This window comes from Oncorhynchus nerka, linkage group LG4 (genome assembly GCF_034236695.1).
Source record: "Oncorhynchus nerka isolate Pitt River linkage group LG4, Oner_Uvic_2.0, whole genome shotgun sequence".
NCBI lineage: Eukaryota > Metazoa > Chordata > Actinopteri > Salmoniformes > Salmonidae > Oncorhynchus > Oncorhynchus nerka.
The window spans coordinates 94,850,257-94,868,532 of NC_088399.1; the positions used below are offsets into that span (position 1 = coordinate 94,850,257).

Below are 18,276 nucleotides of genomic sequence, written 5' to 3' on the forward strand. Positions count from 1 at the left end.
CTCACTGAATCAGCATTTTCGTCAATGTTCTTGTTGGAAGCAATGCGGAACATATCCCAGTCCACGTGATCGAAGCAGTCTTGAAGAGTGTGACCAGCGTTGATCAGACCTGAGCACGGGAGCTTCTTGTTTTAGTTTCTGTCTGTAGGCTGGAAGCAACAAAACGGAATCGTGGTCAGCTTTTCCGAAAGGAGGGCAGGTGAGGGCCTTATATGCATTGCGGAAGTTAGAATAGCAATGATCCACGGTTTTACCAGCCCTGGTTGCGCAATCGATATGCTGATACAATTTAGGGAGTCTTGTTTTCAGATTAACCTTGTTAAAATCCCCAGCTACAATGAATGCAGCCTCAGGATATGTGGTTTCCAGTTTGCAAAGAGTCAAATAAAGTTTGTTCAGGGCCATCGATGCGTCTGCTTGGGGGGGAATATATGCGGCTGTGATTATAATCGAAGAGAATTCCCTTGGTAGATAATGCGGTCGACATACAGGAACTCAAGTCCTTCTGTTCACCTGACTTAGAATTCCTAACAATCAAATGTCGACCGCATTATCTCTATGATCTCTATGGTGTATGCCTTATGATTAACGAGATGTGGTGTGAGCATAACAAATCAGATCAAATCAAATGTATTTGTCACATACACATGGTTAGCAGATGTTAATGCGAGTGTAGCAAAATGCTTGTGCTTCTAGTTCAGATAATGCAGTAATAACCAACGAGTAATCTAACCTAACAATTCCAAAACTACTACCTTATACACACAAATGTAAAGGGATAAAGAATATGTACATAAAGATATATGATTGAGTGATGGTACAGAACGGCATAGGCAAGATGCGGTAGATGGTATCGAGTACAGTATATACATATGAGATGAGTAATGTAGGGTATGGAAACAAACTGGCATAGTTTAACTTCTTGGATATAGGGGGCGCTCTTTTAATTTATGGATAAAAAAACGTTCCCGTTTTAAACAAGATATTTTGTCACGTAAAGATGCTCGACTATGCATATAATTGACAGCTTTGGAAAGAAAACACTCTGACGTTTCCAAAACTGCAAAGATATTGTCTGTGAGTGCCACAGAACTAATGCTACAGGCGAAACCAAGATGACATTTCATACAGGAAGTGCCCCAGATTTTGAATGCGCTGTGTTCCAATGTCTCCTTATATGGCTGTGTATGTGTCACGAATGAGCTTAGACTTTCTGTCGTTTCCCCAAGGTGTCGACAGCATTGTGACGTATTTGTAGGCAAATCATTGGAAGATTGACCTTAAAAGACTACATCTACCAGGTGGCAGCTTGGTGTCTTCCGTTGCAATTATTGCGTAATCTCCAGCTGCGTGTATTTTTCGTTTGCTTCGAGGAGAAACACAGCTGCCACGAATGATTTATCATCGAATAGATATGTGAAAAACACCTTGAGGATTGATTCTAAACAACGTTTGCCATGTTTCTGTCGATACAATGGAGTTAATTTGGTAAAAAGTTCGGCGTTGTAGAGACTGCATTTTCTGATTTTTTTCTTAGCCAAACGTGATGAACAAAACGGAGTGATTTCTCCTACACAAGTAATCTTTTTGGAAAAACTGAACATTTGCTATCTAACTGAGAGTCTCCTCATTGAAAACATCTGAAGTTCTTCAAAGGTAAATTATTTTATTTGAATGCTTTTCTTGTTTTTGTGAAAATGTTGCCTGCTGAATGCTAGGCTTAATGCAATGCTTGCTATCAATACTCTTACACAAATGCTTGTGTAGCTATGGTTGAAAATATTTTGAAAATCTGAGATGACAGTGTTGTTAACAAAAAGGCTATGCTTGTGAGTGAATATATTTCTTTAATTTCATTTGCGATTTTCATGAATAGGGAGTTTTTCGTAGCCACCGTGCGTCTACACCTGCATTGCTTGCTGTTTGGGGTTTTAGGCGCGGTTTCTGTACAGCACTTTGTGACATCAGCTGATGTAAGAAGGACTTTATAAAAATATTTGATTGATTTGATTATCAAGTTACAGTGCACTGCTGTCAAAAACCGCTGAAAAAGTTACCAACTGTCCTATGGAAGTTCAACAAGTTATGAATTCAGCGATCTCAGGGAAAGATAATATGTTTGTCAAACACAAGTCAAAGTGCACTGCTGTCAAAAGTTGGAGCAAGCCAGAAGAAAAAAGACACTCCTTTGAGCCGGATTTGAACCAGCGACCTAAGGATTCCTACAATTATCACCTACAGTCCTCCGCTCTACCAACTGAGCTATCGAAGGTGGGGAAGTAACTCCAAAAGCCATAACCTAGATGGTAATAAGTTCAGCTGACCCTGCTGGTCATCCATGAACATTTGAACATCTTGGCCATGTTTTGTTATAATCGCTACCCTGAACAGCCAGAAGATGACTGGCCACCCCTCACAGCCTGGTTCCTCTCTAGGTTTTTTCCTAGGTTTTGGTCTTTCTAGAAAGTTTTTCCTAGCCACCGTGTGTCTACACCTGCATTGCTTGCTGTTTGGGGTTTTAGGCTGGGTTTCTGTACAGCACTTTGTGACATCAGCTGATGTAAGAAGGACTTTATAAAAATATTTGATTGATTTGATTGTCAAGTTACAGTGCACTGCTGTCAAAAACCGCTGAAAAAGTCATCCTCCTTTGAGCCAGTGTGAGCCAGTGACATAAGGATTGTTGCACTTCCAAATACACTCCGCGACTTTACCAACTGTCCTATGGAAGTTCAACAAGTTATGAATTCAGCGATCTCAGGGAAAGATAATATGTTTGTCAAACACAAGTCAAAGTGCACTGCTGTCAAAAGTTAGAGCAAGCCACAAGAAAAAAGACACTCCTTTGAGCCGGATTTGAACCAGCGACATAAGGATTCCTACAATTATCACCTACAGTCCTCCGCTCTACCAACTGAGATATCGAAGGTGGACAAGTACCTCTAAAAGCCATGACCTAGGTGGTAAGAAGTTCAGCTGACCCTGCAGGTTATCCATGAACATTTGAACATCTTGGCCAAGTTTTGTTATAATCGCTACCCTGAACAGCCAGACGATGACTGGCCACCCCTCACAGCCTGGTTCCTCTCTAGGTTTTCTCCTAGGTTTTGGTCTTTCTAGAAAGTTTTTCCTAGCCACCGTGCGTCTACACCTGCATTGCTTGCTGTTTGGGGTTTTAGGCTGGGTTTCTGTACAGCACTTTGTGACATCAGCTGATGTAAGAAGGACTTTATAAAAATATTTGATTGATTTGATTGTCAAGTTACAGTGCACTGCTGTCAAAAACCGCTGAAAATGTTATCCTCCTTTGAGCCAGTGTGAGCCAGTGACATAAGGATTGTTGCACTTTCAAATACAATCCGCGACTTTACCAACTGTCCTATGGAAGTTCAACAAGTTATGAATTCAGCGATCTCAGGGAAAGATAATATGTTTGTCAAACACAAGTCAAAGTGCACTGCTGTCAAAAGTTGGAGCAAGTCACAAGAAAAAAGACTCTCCTTCGAGCAGGATTTGAACCAGCGACCTAAGGATTCCTACAATTATCACCTACAGTCCTCCGCTCTACCAACTGAGCTATCGAAGGTGGGGAAGTAACTCCAAAAGCCATAACCTAGATGGTAATAAGTTCAGCTGACCCTGCTGGTCATCCATGAACATTTGAACATCTTGGCCATGTTTTGTTATAATCGCTACCCTGAACAGCCAGAAGATGACTGGCCACCCCTCACAGCCTGGGTTCCTCTCTAGGTTTTTTCCTAGGTTTTGGTCTTTCTAGAAAGTTTTTCCTAGCCACCGTGCGTCTACACCTGCATTGCTTGCTGTTTGGGGTTTTAGGCTGGGTTTCTGTACAGCACTTTGTGACATCAGCTGATGTAAGAAGGACTTTATAAAAAATATTTGATTGATTTGATTGTCAAGTTACAGTGCACTGCTGTCAAAAACCGCTGAAAAAGTTATCCTCCTTTGAGCCAGTATGAGCCAGTGACATAAGGATTGTTGCACTTTCAAATACACTCCGCGACTTTACCAACTGTCCTATGGAAGTTCAACAAGTTATGAATTCAGCGATCTCAGGGAAAGATAATATGTTTGTCAAACACAAGTCAAAGTGCACTGCTGTCAAAAGTTGGAGCAAGCCACAAGAAAAAAGACACTCCTTCGAGCCGGATTTGAACCAGCGACCTAAGGATTCCTACAATTATCACCTACAGTCCTCCGCTCTACCAACTGAGCTATCGAAGGTGGGGAAGTAACTCCAAAAGCCATAACCTAGATGGTAATAAGTTCAGCTGACCCTGCTGGTCATCCATGAACATTTGAACATCTTGGCCATGTTTTGTTATAATCGCTACCCTGAACAGCCAGAAGATGACTGGCCACCCCTCACAGCCTGGTTCCTCTCTAGGTTTTTTCCTAGGTTTTGGTCTTTCTAGAAAGTTTTTCCTAGCCACCGTGCGTCTACACCTGCATTGCTTGCTGTTTGGGGTTTTAGGCTGGGTTTCTGTACAGCACTTTGTGACATCAGCTGATGTAAGAAGGACTTTATAAAAATATTTGATTGATTTGATTGTCAAGTTACAGTGCACTGCTGTCAAAAACCGCTGAAAAAGTTATCCTCCTTTGAGCCAGTGTGAGCCAGTGACATAAGGATTGTTGCACTTTCAAATACACTCCGCGACTTTACCAACTGTCCTATGGAAGGTCAACAAGTTATGAATTCAGCGATCTCAGGGAAAGATAATATGTTTGTCAAACACAAGTCAAAGTGCACTGCTGTCAAAAGTTGGAGCAAGCCACAAGAAAAAAGAGACTCCTTCGAGCCGGATTTGAACCAGCGACCTAAGGATTCCTACAATTATCACCTACAGACGATGACTGGCCACCCCTCACAGCATGGTTCCTCTCTAGGTTTTCTCCTAGGTTTTGGTCTTTCTAGAAAGTTTTTCCTAGCCACCGTGCGTCTACACCTGCATTGCTTGCTGTTTGGGGTTTTAGGCTGGGTTTCTGTACAGCACTTTGTGACATCAGCTGATGTAAGAAGGACTTTATAAAAATATTTGATTGATTTGATTGTCAAGTTACAGTGCACTGCTGTCAAAAACCGCTGAAAAAGTTATCCTCCTTTGAGCCAGTGTGAGCCAGTGACATAAGGATTGTTGCACTTTCAAATACACTCCGCGACTTTATCAACTGTCCTATGGAAGGTCAACAAGTTATGAATTCAGCGATCTCAGGGAAAGATAATATGTTTGTCAAACACAAGTCAAAGTGCACTGCTGTCAAAAGTTGGAGCAAGCCACAAGAAAAAAGAGACTCCTTTGAGCTGGATTTGAACCAGCGACCTAAGGATTCCTACAATTATCACCTACAGTCCTCCGCTCTACCAACTGAGCTATCGAAGGTGGGGAAGTAACTCCAAAAGCCATAACCTAGATGGTAAGAAGTTCAGCTGACCCTGCTGGTCATCCATGAACATTTGAACATCTTGGCCATGTTTTGTTATAATCGCTACCCTGAACAGCCAGAAGATGACTGGCCACCCCTCACAGCCTGGTTCCTCTCTAGGTTTTTTCCTAGGTTTTGGTCTTTCTAGAAAGTTTTTCCTAGCCACCGTGCGTCTACACCTGCATTGCTTGCTGTTTGGGGTTTTAGGCTGGGTTTCTGTACAGCACTTTGTGACATCAGCTGATGTAAGAAGGACTTTATAAAAATATTTGATTGATTTGATTGTCAAGTTACAGTGCACTGCTGTCAAAAACCGCTGAAAAAGTTATCCTCCTTTGAGCCAGTGTGAGCCAGTGACATAAGGATTGTTGCACTTTCAAATACACTCCGCGACTTTACCAACTGTCCTATGGAAGTTCAACAAGTTATGAATTCAGCGATCTCAGGGAAAGATAATATGTTTGTCAAACACAAGTCAAAGTGCACTGCTGTCAAAAGTTGGAGCAAGCCACAAGAAAAAGAGACTCCTGAGCCATGATTTGAACCAGCGACCTAAGGATTCCTACAATTATCACCTACAGACGATGACTGGCCACCCCTCACAGCATGGTTCCTCTCTAGGTTTTTCCCTGCTGGTCAGGTTTTGGTCTTTCTAGAAAGTTTTTCCTAGCCACCGTGCGTCTACACCTGCATTGCTTGCTGTTTGGGGTTTTAGGCTGGGTTTCTGTACAGCACTTTGTGACATCAGCTGATGTAAGAAGGACTTTATAAAAAATATTTGATTGATTTGATTGTCAAGTTACAGTGCACTGCTGTCAAAAACCGCTGAAAAAGTTATCCTCCTTTGAGCCAGTGTGAGCCAGTGACATAAGGATTGTTGCACTTTCAAATACACTCCGCGACTTTACCAACTGTCCTATGGAAGTTCAACAAGTTATGAATTCAGCGATCTCAGGGAAAGATAATATGTTTGTCAAACACAAGTCAAAGTGCACTGCTGTCAAAAGTTAGAGCAAGCCACAAGAAAAAAGACACTCCTTCGAGCCGGATTTGAACCAGCGACCTAAGGATTCCTACAGTTATCACCTACAGTCCTCCGCTCTACCAACTGAGCTATCGAAGGTGGGGAATTTACTCCAAAAGCCATAACCTAGATGGTAAGAAGTTCAGCTGACCCTGCTGGTCATCCATGAACATTTGAACATCTTGGCCATGTTTTGTTATAATCGCTACCCTGAACAGCCAGAAGATGACTGGCCACCCCTCACAGCCTGGTTCCTCTCTAGGGTTTCTCCTAGGTTTTGGTCTTTCTAGAAAGTTTTTCCTAGCCACCGTGCGTCTACACCTGCATTGCTTGCTGTTTGGGGTTTTAGGCTGGGTTTCTGTACAGCACTTTGTGACATCAGCTGATGTAAGAAGGACTTTATAAAAATATTTGATTGATTTGATTGTCAAGTTACAGTGCACTGCTGTCAAAAACCGCTGAAAATGTTATCCTCCTTTGAGCCAGTGTGAGCCAGTGACATAAGGATTGTTGCACTTTCAAATACACTCCGCGACTTTACCAACTGTCCTATGGAAGGGAAAGATAATAGGGAAAGATAATATGTTTGTCAAACACAAGTCAAAGTGCACTGCTGTCAAAAGTTGGAGCAAGCCACAAGAAAAAAGACACTTCCTCGAGCCGGATTTGAACCAGCGACCTAAAGATTCCTACAATTATCACCTACAGTCCTCCGCTCTACCAACTGAGCTATCGAAGGTGGGGAAGTAACTCCAAAAGCCATAACCTAGATGGTAATAAGTTCAGCTGACCCTGCTGGTCATCCATGAACATTTGAACATCTTGGCCATGTTTTGTTATAATCGCTACCCTGAACAGCCAGAAGATGACTGGCCACCCCTCACAGCCTGGTTCCTCTCTAGGTTTTTTCCTAGGTTTTGGTCTTTCTAGAAAGTTTTTCCTAGCCACCGTGCGTCTACACCTGCATTGCTTGCTGTTTGGGGTTTTAGGCTGGGTTTCTGTACAGCACTTTGTGACATCAGCTGATGTAAGAAGGACTTTATAAAAATATCTGATTGATTTGAATGTCAAGTTACAGTGCACTGCTGTCAAAAACCGCTGAAAAAGTTATCCTCCTTTGAGCCAGTGTGAGCCAGTGACATAAGGATTGTTGCACTTTCAAATACACTCCGCGACTTTACCAACTGTCCTATGGAAGTTCAACAAGTTATGAATTCAGCGATCTCAGGGAAAGATAATATGTTTGTCAAACACAAGTCAAAGTGCACTGCTGTCAAAAGTTGGAGCAAGCCACAAGAAAAAAGACACTCCTTCGAGCCGGATGTGAACCAGCGACCTAAGGATTCCTACAATTATCACCTACAGTCCTCCGCTCTACCAACTGAGCTATCGAAGGTGGACAAGTAACTCAAAAGCCATAACCTAGATGGTAAGAAGTTCAGCTGACCCTGCTGGTCATCCATGAACATTTGAACATCTTGGCCATGTTTTGTTATAATCGCTACCCTGAACAGCCAGAAGATGACTGGCCACCCCTCACAGCCTGGTTCCTCTCTAGGTTTTTTCCTAGGTTTTGGTCTTTCTAGAAAGTTTTTCCTAGCCACCGTGCGTCTACACCTGCATTGCTTGCTGTTTGGGGTTTTAGGCTGGGTTTCTGTACAGCACTTTGTGACATCAGCTGATGTAAGAAGGACTTTATAAAAATATTTGATTGATTTGATTGTCAAGTTACAGTGCACTGCTGTCAAAAACCGCTGAAAAAGTTATCCTCCTTTGAGCCAGTGTGAGCCAGTGACATAAGGATTGTTGCACTTTCAAATACACTCCGCGACTTTACCAACTGTCCTATGGAAGTTCAACAAGTTATGAATTCAGCGATCTCAGGGAAAGATAATATGTTTGTCAAACACAAGTCAAAGTGCACTGCTGTCAAAAGTTGGAGCAAGCCACAAGAAAAAGAGACTCCTTCAACTGAGCCGGATTTGAACCAGCGACCTAAGGATTCCTGGCTGGTAAGAAGTTCACATTCATCCATGAACAATTATCACCTACAGACGATGACTGGCCACCCCTCACAGCCTGGTTCCTCTCTAGGTTTTCTCCTAGGTTTTGGTCTTTCTAGAAAGTTTTTCCTAGCCACCGTGCGTCTACACCTGCATTGCTTGCTGTTTGGGGTTTTAGGCTGGGTTTCTGTACAGCACTTTGTGACATCAGCTGATGTAAGAAGGACTTTATAAAAATATTTGATTGATTTGATTGTCAAGTTACAGTGCACTGCTGTCAAAAACCGCTGAAAAAGTTATCCTCCTTTGAGCCAGTGTGAGCCAGTGACATAAGGATTGTTGCACTTTCAAATACAATCCGCGACTTTACCAACTGTCCTATGGAAGTTCAACAAGTTATGAATTCAGCGATCTCAGGGAAAGATAATATGTTTGTCAAACACAAGTCAAAGTGCACTGCTGTCAAAAGTTGGAGCAAGCCACAAGACTCTCCTTCGAGCCGGATTTGAACCAGCGACCTAAGGATTCCTACAATTATCACCTACAGTCCTCCGCTCTACCAACTGAGCTATCGAAGGTGGACAAGTAACTCCAAAAGCCATAACCTAGATGGTAAGAAGTTCAGCTGACCCTGCTGGTCATCCATGAACATTTGAACATCTTGGCCATGTTTTGTTATAATCGCTACCCTGAACAGCCAGACGATGACTGGCCACCCCTCACAGCCTGGTTCCTCTCTAGGTTTTTTCCTAGGTTTTGGTCTTTCTAGAAAGTTTTTCCTAGCCACCGTGCGTCTACACCTGCATTGCTTGCTGTTTGGGGTTTTAGGCTGGGTTTCTGTACAGCACTTTGTGACATCAGCTGATGTAAGAAGGACTTTATAAAAATATTTGATTGATTTGATTGTCAAGTTACAGTGCACTGCTGTCAAAAACCGCTGAAAAAGTTATCCTCCTTTGAGCCAGTGTGAGCCAGTGACATAAGGATTGTTGCACTTTCAAATACACTCCGCGACTTTACCAACTGTCCTATGGAAGGTCAACAAGTTATGAATTCAGCGATCTCAGGGAAAGATAATATGTTTGTCAAACACAAGTCAAAGTGCACTGCTGTCAAAAGTTGGAGCAAGCCACAAGACACTCCTTCGAGCCGGATTTGAACCAGCGACCTAAGGATTCCTACAATTATCACCTACAGTCCTCCGCTCTACCAACTGAGCTATCGAAGGTGGACAAGTAACTCCAAAAGCCATAACCTAGATGGTAAGAAGTTCAGCTGACCCTGCTGGTCATCCATGAACATTTGAACATCTTGGCCATGTTTTGTTATAATCGCTACCCTGAACAGCCAGAAGATGACTGGCCACCCCTCACAGCCTGGTTCCTCTCTAGGTTTTTTCCTAGGTTTTGGTCTTTCTAGAAAGTTTTTCCTAGCCACCGTGCGTCTACACCTGCATTGCTTGCTGTTTGGGGTTTTAGGCTGGGTTTCTGTACAGCACTTTGTGACATCAGCTGATGTAAGAAGGACTTTATAAAAATATTTGATTGATTTGATTGTCAAGTTACAGTGCACTGCTGTCAAAAACCGCTGAAAAAGTTATCCTCCTTTGAGCCAGTGTGAGCCAGTGACATAAGGATTGTTGCACTTTCAAATACACTCCGCGACTTTACCAACTGTCCTATGGAAGTTCAACAAGTTATGAATTCAGCGATCTCAGGGAAAGATAATATGTTTGTCAAACACAAGTCAAAGTGCACTGCTGTCAAAAGTTGGAGCAAGCCACAAGAAAAAAGACTCTCCTTCGAGCCGGATTTGAACCAGCGACCTAAGGATTCCTACAATTATCACCTACAGTCCTCCGCTCTACCAACTGAGCTATCGAAGGTGGACAAGTAACTCCAAAAGCCATAACCTAGATGGTAAAAGTTCAGCTGACCCTGCTGGTCATCCATGAACATTTGAACATCTTGGCCATGTTTTGTTATAATCGCTACCCTGAACAGCCAGACGATGACTGGCCACCCCTCACAGCCTGGTTCCTCTCTAGGTTTTTTCCTAGGTTTTGGTCTTTCTAGAAAGTTTTTCCTAGCCACCGTGCGTCTACACCTGCATTGCTTGCTGTTTGGGGTTTTAGGCTGGGTTTCTGTACAGCACTTTGTGACATCAGCTGATGTAAGAAGGACTTTATAAAAATATTTGATTGATTTGATTGTCAAGTTACAGTGCACTGCTGTCAAAAACCGCTGAAAAAGTTATCCTCCTTTGAGCCAGTGTGAGCCAGTGACATAAGGATTGTTGCACTTTCAAATACACTCCGCGACTTTACCAACTGTCCTATGGAAGTTCAACAAGTTATGAATTCAGCGATCTCAGGGAAAGATAATATGTTTGTCAAACACAAGTCAAAGTGCACTGCTGTCAAAAGTTGGAGCAAGCCACAAGAAAAAAGACTCTCCTTCGAGCCGGATTTGAACCAGCGACCTAAGGATTCCTACAATTATCACCTACAGTCCTCCGCTCTACCAACTGAGCTATCGAAGGTGGACAAGTAACTCCAAAAGCCATAACCTAGATGGTAAGAAGTTCAGCTGACCCTGCTGGTCATCCATGAACATTTGAACATCTTGGCCATGTTTTGTTATAATCGCTACCCTGAACAGCCAGAAGATGACTGGCCACCCCTCACAGCCTGGTTCCTCTCTAGGTTTTTTCCTAGGTTTTGGTCTTTCTAGAAAGTTTTTCCTAGCCACCGTGCGTCTACACCTGCATTGCTTGCTGTTTGGGGTTTTAGGCTGGGTTTCTGTACAGCACTTTGTGACATCAGCTGATGTAAGAAGGACTTTATAAAAATATTTGATTGATTTGATTGTCAAGTTACAGTGCACTGCTGTCAAAAACCGCTGAAAAAGTTATCCTCCTTTGAGCCAGTGTGAGCCAGTGACATAAGGATTGTTGCACTTTCAAATACACTCCGCGACTTTACCAACTGTCCTATGGAAGTTCAACAAGTTATGAATTCAGCGATCTCAGGGAAAGATAATATGTTTGTCAAACACAAGTCAAAGTGCACTGCTGTCAAAAGTTGGAGCAAGCCACAAGAAAAAGAGACTCCTTCGAGCCGGATTTGAACCAGCGACCTAAGGATTCCTACAATTATCACCTACAGTCCAGCCTGGTTCCTCTCTAGGTTTTCTCCTAGGTTTTGGTCTTTCTAAAAGTTTTTCCTAGCCACCGCTATCACCTGCATTGCTTGCTGTTTGGGGTTTTAGGCTGGACAGCACTTTGTGACATCAGCTGATGTAAAAGGACTTTATAAAAATAGATTGATTTGTTGTCAAGACAGTTCAAAAACCGCTGAAAAAGTTATCCTCCTTTGAGCCAGTGGTGACATCACCAAATACAATCCGAACCATGTCCTGGAACAACAAGTTATGAATTCAGCGATCTCAGGGAAAGATAATGGTTTGTCAAACACAAGTCAAAGTTTTCAAAAGTTGGATAATCGCTTTGAACCAGCTGAACAGCCAGACGATGACTGGCCACCCTCACAGCCTGGTTCCTCTCTAGGTTTTCTCCTAGGTTTTGGTCTTTCTAGAAAGTTTTTCCTAGCCACCGTGCGTCTACACCTGCATTGCTTGCTGTTTGGGGTTTTAGGCTGGGTTTCTGTACAGCACTTTGTGACATCAGCTGATGTAAGAAGGACTTTATAAAAATATTTGATTGATTTGATTGTCAAGTTACAGTGCACTGCTGTCAAAAACCGCTGAAAAAGTTATCCTCCTTTGAGCCAGTGTGAGCCAGTGACATAAGGATTGTTGCACTTTCAAATACACTCCGCGACTTTACCAACTGTCCTATGGAAGTTCAACAAGTTATGAATTCAGCGATCTCAGGGAAAGATAATATGTTTGTCAAACACAAGTCAAAGTGCACTGCTGTCAAAAGTTGGAGCAAGCCACAAGAAAAAAGACTCTCCTTCGAGCAGGATTTGAACCAGCGACCTAAGGATTCCTACAATTATCACCTACAGTCCTCCGCTCTACCAACTGAGCTATCGAAGGTGGACAAGTAACTCCAAAAGCCATAACCTAGATGGTAAAAGTTCAGCTGACCCTGCTGGTCATCCATGAACATTTGAACATCTTGGCCATGTTTTGTTATAATCGCTACCCTGAACAGCCAGACGATGACTGGCCACCCCTCACAGCCTGGTTCCTCTCTAGGTTTTTTCCTAGGTTTTGGTCTTTCTAGAAAGTTTTTCCTAGCCACCGTGCGTCTACACCTGCATTGCTTGCTGTTTGGGGTTTTAGGCTGGGTTTCTGTACAGCACTTTGTGACATCAGCTGATGTAAGAAGGACTTTATAAAAATATTTGATTGATTTGATTGTCAAGTTACAGTGCACTGCTGTCAAAAACCGCTGAAAAAGTTATCCTCCTTTGAGCCAGTGTGAGCCAGTGACATAAGGATTGTTGCACTTTCAAATACACTCCGCGACTTTACCAACTGTCCTATGGAAGTTCAACAAGTTATGAATTCAGCGATCTCAGGGAAAGATAATATGTTTGTCAAACACAAGTCAAAGTGCACTGCTGTCAAAAGTTGGACCAAGCCACAAGACACTCCTTCGAGCCGGATTTGAACCAGCGACCTAGGGATTCATACAATTATCACCTACAGTCCTCCGCTCTACCAACTGAGCTATCGAAGGTGGAGAAGTAACTCCAAAAGCCATAACCTAGATGGTAAGAAGTTCAGCTGACCCTGCTGGTCATCCATGAACATTTGAACATCTTGGCCATGTTTTGTTATAATCGCTACCCTGAACAGCCAGAAGATGACTGGCCACCCCTCACAGCCTGGTTCCTCTCTAGGTTTTTTCCTAGGTTTTGGTCTTTCTAGAAAGTTTTTCCTAGCCACCGTGCGTCTACACCTGCATTGCTTGCTGTTTGGGGTTTTAGGCTGGGTTTCTGTACAGCACTTTGTGACATCAGCTGATGTAAGAAGGACTTTATAAAAATATTTGATTGATTTGATTGTCAAGTTACAGTGCACTGCTGTCAAAAACCGCTGAAAAAGTTATCCTCCTTTGAGCCAGTGTGAGCCAGTGACATAAGGATTGTTGCACTTTCAAATACAATCCGCGACTTTACCAACTGTCCTATGGAAGTTCAACAAGTTATGAATTCAGCGATCTCAGGGAAAGATAATATGTTTGTCAAACACAAGTCAAAGTGCACTGCTGTCAAAAGTTGGAGCAAGCCACAAGAAAAAAGACTCTCCTTCGAGCAGGATTTGAACCAGCGACCTAAGGATTCCTACAATTATCACCTACAGTCCTCCGCTCTACCAACTGAGCTATCAAAGGTGGACAAGTAACTCCAAAAGCCATAACCTAGATGGTAAGAAGTTCATCTGACCCTGCTGGTCATCCATGAACATTTGAACATCTTGGCCATGTTTTGTTATAATCGCTACCCTGAACAGCCAGAAGATGACTGGCCACCCCTCACAGCCTGGTTCCTCTCTAGGTTTTTTCCTAGGTTTTGGTCTTTCTAGAAAGTTTTTCCTAGCCACCGTGCGTCTACACCTGCATTGCTTGCTGTTTGGGGTTTTAGGCTGGGTTTCTGTACAGCACTTTGTGACATCAGCTGATGTAAGACGGACTTTATAAAAATATTTGATTGATTTGATTGTCAAGTTACAGTGCACTGCTGTCAAAAACCGCTGAAAAAGTTATCCTCCTTTGAGCCAGTGTGAGCCAGTGACATAAGGATTGTTGCACTTTCAAATACATTCCGCGACTTTACCAACTGTCCTATGGAAGTTCAACAAGTTATGAATTCAGCGATCTCAGGGAAAGATAATATGTTTGTCAAACACAAGTCAAAGTGCACTGCTGTCAAAAGTTGGAGCAAGCCACAAGAAAAAAGACTCTCCTTCGAGCAGGATTTGAACCAGCGACCTAAGGATTCCTACAATTATCACCTACAGTCCTCCGCTCTACCAACTGAGCTATCAAAGGTGGACAAGTAACTCCAAAAGCCATAACCTAGATGGTAAGAAGTTCAGCTGACCCTGCTGGTCATCCATGAACATTTGAACATCTTGGCCATGTTTTGTTATAATCGCTACCCTGAACAGCCAGAAGATGACTGGCCACCCCTCACAGCCTGGTTCCTCTCTAGGTTTTTTCCTAGGTTTTGGTCTTTCTAGAAAGTTTTTCCTAGCCACCGTGCGTCTACACCTGCATTGCTTGCTGTTTGGGGTTTTAGGCTGGGTTTCTGTACAGCACTTTGTGACATCAGCTGATGTAAGAAGGACTTTATAAAAATATTTGATTGATTTGATTGTCAAGTTACAGTGCACTGCTGTCAAAAACCGCTGAAAAAGTTATCCTCCTTTGAGCCAGTGTGAGCCAGTGACATAAGGATTGTTGCACTTTCAAATACACTCCGCGACTTTACCAACTGTCCTATGGAAGTTCAACAAGTTATGAATTCAGCGATCTCAGGGAAAGATAATATGTTTGTCAAACACAAGTCAAAGTGCACTGCTGTCAAAAGTTGGAGCAAGCCACAAGACTCTCCTTCGAGCCGGATTTGAACCAGCGACCTAAGGATTCCTACAATTATCACCTACAGTCCTCCGCTCTACCAACTGAGCTATCGAAGGTGGACAAGTAACTCCAAAAGCCATAACCTAGATGGTAAGAAGTTCAGCTGACCCTGCTGGTCATCCATGAACATTTGAACATCTTGGCCATGTTTTGTTATAATCGCTACCCTGAACAGCCAGAAGATGACTGGCCACCCCTCACAGCCTGGTTCCTCTCTAGGTTTTTTCCTAGGTTTTGGTCTTTCTAGAAAGTTTTCCTAGCCACCGTGCGTCTACACCTGCATTGCTTGCTGTTTGGGGTTTTAGGCTGGGTTTCTGTACAGCACTTTGTGACATCAGCTGATGTAAGAAGGACTTTATAAAAATATTTGATTGATTTGATTGTCAAGTTACAGTGCACTGCTGTCAAAAACCGCTGAAAATGTTATCCTCCTTTGAGCCAGTGTGAGCCAGTGACATAAGGATTGTTGCACTTTCAAATACACTCCGCGACTTTACCAACTGTCCTATGGAAGTTCAACAAGTTATGAATTCAGCGATCTCAGGGAAAGATAATATGTTTGTCAAACACAAGTCAAAGTGCACTGCTGTCAAAAGTTGGAGCAAGCCACAAGAAAAAATACACTCCTTCGAGCCGGATTTGAACCAGCGACCTAAGGATTCCTACAATTATCACCTACAGTCCTCCGCTCTACCAACTGAGCTATCGAAGGTGGACAAGTAACTCCAAAAGCCATAACCTAGATGGTAATAAGTTCAGCTGACCCTGCTGGTCATCCATGAACATTTGAACATCTTTGAACATCTTGCCATGTTTTGTTATAATCGCTACCCTGAACAGCCAGACGATGACTGGCCACCCTCACAGCCTGGTTCCTCTCTAGGTTTTTTCCTAGGTTTTGGTCTTTCTAGAAAGTTTTTCCTAGCCACCGTGCGTCTACACCTGCATTGCTTGCTGTTTGGGGTTTTAGGCTGGGTTTCTGTACAGCACTTTGTGACATCAGCTGATGTAAGAAGGACTTTATAAAAATATTTGATTGATTTGATTGTCAAGTTACAGTGCACTGCTGTCAAAAACCGCTGAAAAAGTTATCCTCCTTTGAGCCAGTGTGAGCCAGTGACATAAGGATTGTTGCACTTTCAAATACACTCCGCGACTTTACCAACTGTCCTATGGAAGTTCAACAAGTTATGAATTCAGCGATCTCAGGGAAAGATAATATGTTTGTCAAACACAAGTCAAAGTGCACTGCTGTCAAAAGTTGGAGCAAACAAGAAAAAAGACTTGGAGCAATTTGAACCAGCACCTAAGGATTCCTACAATTATCACCTACAGTCCTCCGCTCTACCAACTGAGCTATCGAAGGTGGACAAGTAAATCAAAAGCCATAACCTAGATGGTAAGAAGTTCAGCTGACCCTGCTGGTCATCCATGAACATTTGAACATCTTGGCCATGTTTTGTTATAATCGCTACCCTGAACAGCCAGACGATGACTGGCCACCCCTCACAGCCTGGTTCCTCTCTAGGTTTTTTCCTAGGTTTTGGTCTTTCTAGAAAGTTTTTCCTAGCCACCGTGCGTCTACACCTGCATTGCTTGCTGTTTGGGGTTTTAGGCTGGGTTTCTGTACAGCACTTTGTGACATCAGCTGATGTAAGAAGGACTTTATAAAAATATTTGATTGATTTGATTGTCAAGTTACAGTGCACTGCTGTCAAAAACCGCTGAAAAAGTTATCCTCCTTTGAGCCAGTGTGAGCCAGTGACATAAGGATTGTTGCACTTTCAAATACACTCCGCGACTTTACCAACTGTCCTATGGAAGTTCAACAAGTTATGAATTCAGCGATCTCAGGGAAAGATAATATGTTTGTCAAACACAAGTCAAAGTGCACTGCTGTCAAAAGTTGGAGCAAGCCACAAGAAAAAAGACACTCCTTCGAGCCGGATTTGAACCAGCGACCTAAGGATTCCTACAATTATCACCTACAGTCCTCCGCTCTACCAACTGAGCTATCGAAGGTGGACAAGTAACTCCAAAAGCCATAACCTAGATGGTAAGAAGTTCAGCTGACCCTGCTGGTCATCCATGAACATTTGAACATCTTGGCCATGTTTTGTTATAATCGCTACCCTGAACAGCCAGACGATGACTGGCCACCCCTCACAGCCTGGTTCCTCTCTAGGTTTTTTCCTAGGTTTTGGTCTTTCTAGAAAGTTTTTCCTAGCCACCGTGCGTCTACACCTGCATTGCTTGCTGTTTGGGGTTTTAGGCTGGGTTTCTGTACAGCACTTTGTGACATCAGCTGATGTAAGAAGGACTTTATAAAAATATTTGATTGATTTGATTGTCAAGTTACAGTGCACTGCTGTCAAAAACCGCTGAAAAAGTTATCCTCCTTTGAGCCAGTGTGAGCCAGTGACATAAGGATTGTTGCACTTTCAAATACACTCCGCGACTTTACCAACTGTCCTATGGAAGGTCAACAAGTTATGAATTCAGCGATCTCAGGGAATGATAATATGTTTGTCAAACACAAGTCAAAGTGCACTGCTGTCAAAAGTTGGAGCAAGCCACAAGAAAAAAAGACACTCCTTCGAGCCGGATTTGATCCAGCGACCTAAGGATTCCTACAATTATCACCTACAGTCCTCCGCTCTACCAACTGAGCTATTGAAGGTGGACAAGTAACTACAAAAGCCATAACCTAGATGGTAATAAGTTCAGCTGACCCTGCTGGTCATCCATGAACATTTGAACATCTTGGCCATGTTTTGTTATAATCGCTACCCTGAACAGCCAGACGATGACTGGCCACCCCTCACAGCCTGGTTCCTCTCTAGGTTTTTTCCTAGGTTTTGGTCTTTCTAGAAAGTTTTTCCTAGCCACCGTGCGTCTACACCTGCATTGCTTGCTGTTTGGGGTTTTAGGCTGGGTTTCTGTACAGCACTTTGTGACATCAGCTGATGTAAGAAGGACTTTATAAAAATATTTGATTGATTTGATTGTCAAGTTACAGTGCACTGCTGTCAAAAACCGCTGAAAAAGTTATCCTCCTTTGAGCCAGTGTGAGCCAGTGACATAAGGATTGTTGCACTTTCAAATACACTCCGCGACTTTACCAACTGTCCTATGGAAGTTCAACAAGTTATGAATTCAGCGATCTCAGGGAAAGATAATATG

At 42.9% G+C, this 18,276-nt stretch overlaps 11 non-coding genes across 11 annotated transcripts; all 11 read right to left on the reverse strand.

Moving 5' to 3' along the window:
- Positions 1-3,498: 3,498 nt before the first annotated feature.
- trnay-gua (transfer RNA tyrosine (anticodon GUA)) lies at positions 3,499-3,586 on the reverse strand. The gene is given in 2 exon segments: positions 3,499-3,534; positions 3,550-3,586. It is a non-coding gene; the product is annotated as a tRNA-Tyr (tRNA).
- A 571-nt stretch (positions 3,587-4,157) lies between these two features.
- trnay-gua (transfer RNA tyrosine (anticodon GUA)) lies at positions 4,158-4,245 on the reverse strand. The gene is given in 2 exon segments: positions 4,158-4,193; positions 4,209-4,245. It is a non-coding gene; the product is annotated as a tRNA-Tyr (tRNA).
- Positions 4,246-6,483: 2,238 nt separating this feature from the next.
- Positions 6,484-6,571, reverse strand: trnay-gua (transfer RNA tyrosine (anticodon GUA)). The gene is given in 2 exon segments: positions 6,484-6,519; positions 6,535-6,571. It is a non-coding gene; the product is annotated as a tRNA-Tyr (tRNA).
- A 2,394-nt stretch (positions 6,572-8,965) lies between these two features.
- trnay-gua (transfer RNA tyrosine (anticodon GUA)) lies at positions 8,966-9,053 on the reverse strand. Its single transcript is given in 2 exon segments — positions 8,966-9,001; positions 9,017-9,053. It is a non-coding gene; the product is annotated as a tRNA-Tyr (tRNA).
- A 562-nt stretch (positions 9,054-9,615) lies between these two features.
- Positions 9,616-9,703, reverse strand: trnay-gua (transfer RNA tyrosine (anticodon GUA)). Its single transcript is given in 2 exon segments — positions 9,616-9,651; positions 9,667-9,703. It is a non-coding gene; the product is annotated as a tRNA-Tyr (tRNA).
- Positions 9,704-10,272: 569 nt separating this feature from the next.
- On the reverse strand, positions 10,273-10,360 carry trnay-gua (transfer RNA tyrosine (anticodon GUA)). The gene is given in 2 exon segments: positions 10,273-10,308; positions 10,324-10,360. It is a non-coding gene; the product is annotated as a tRNA-Tyr (tRNA).
- A 568-nt stretch (positions 10,361-10,928) lies between these two features.
- Positions 10,929-11,016, reverse strand: trnay-gua (transfer RNA tyrosine (anticodon GUA)). The gene is given in 2 exon segments: positions 10,929-10,964; positions 10,980-11,016. It is a non-coding gene; the product is annotated as a tRNA-Tyr (tRNA).
- Positions 11,017-12,448: 1,432 nt separating this feature from the next.
- On the reverse strand, positions 12,449-12,536 carry trnay-gua (transfer RNA tyrosine (anticodon GUA)). Its single transcript is given in 2 exon segments — positions 12,449-12,484; positions 12,500-12,536. It is a non-coding gene; the product is annotated as a tRNA-Tyr (tRNA).
- A 2,525-nt stretch (positions 12,537-15,061) lies between these two features.
- On the reverse strand, positions 15,062-15,149 carry trnay-gua (transfer RNA tyrosine (anticodon GUA)). Its single transcript is given in 2 exon segments — positions 15,062-15,097; positions 15,113-15,149. It is a non-coding gene; the product is annotated as a tRNA-Tyr (tRNA).
- Positions 15,150-15,717: 568 nt separating this feature from the next.
- trnay-gua (transfer RNA tyrosine (anticodon GUA)) lies at positions 15,718-15,805 on the reverse strand. The gene is given in 2 exon segments: positions 15,718-15,753; positions 15,769-15,805. It is a non-coding gene; the product is annotated as a tRNA-Tyr (tRNA).
- Positions 15,806-17,027: 1,222 nt separating this feature from the next.
- On the reverse strand, positions 17,028-17,115 carry trnay-gua (transfer RNA tyrosine (anticodon GUA)). Its single transcript is given in 2 exon segments — positions 17,028-17,063; positions 17,079-17,115. It is a non-coding gene; the product is annotated as a tRNA-Tyr (tRNA).
- Positions 17,116-18,276: the final 1,161 nt, after the last annotated feature.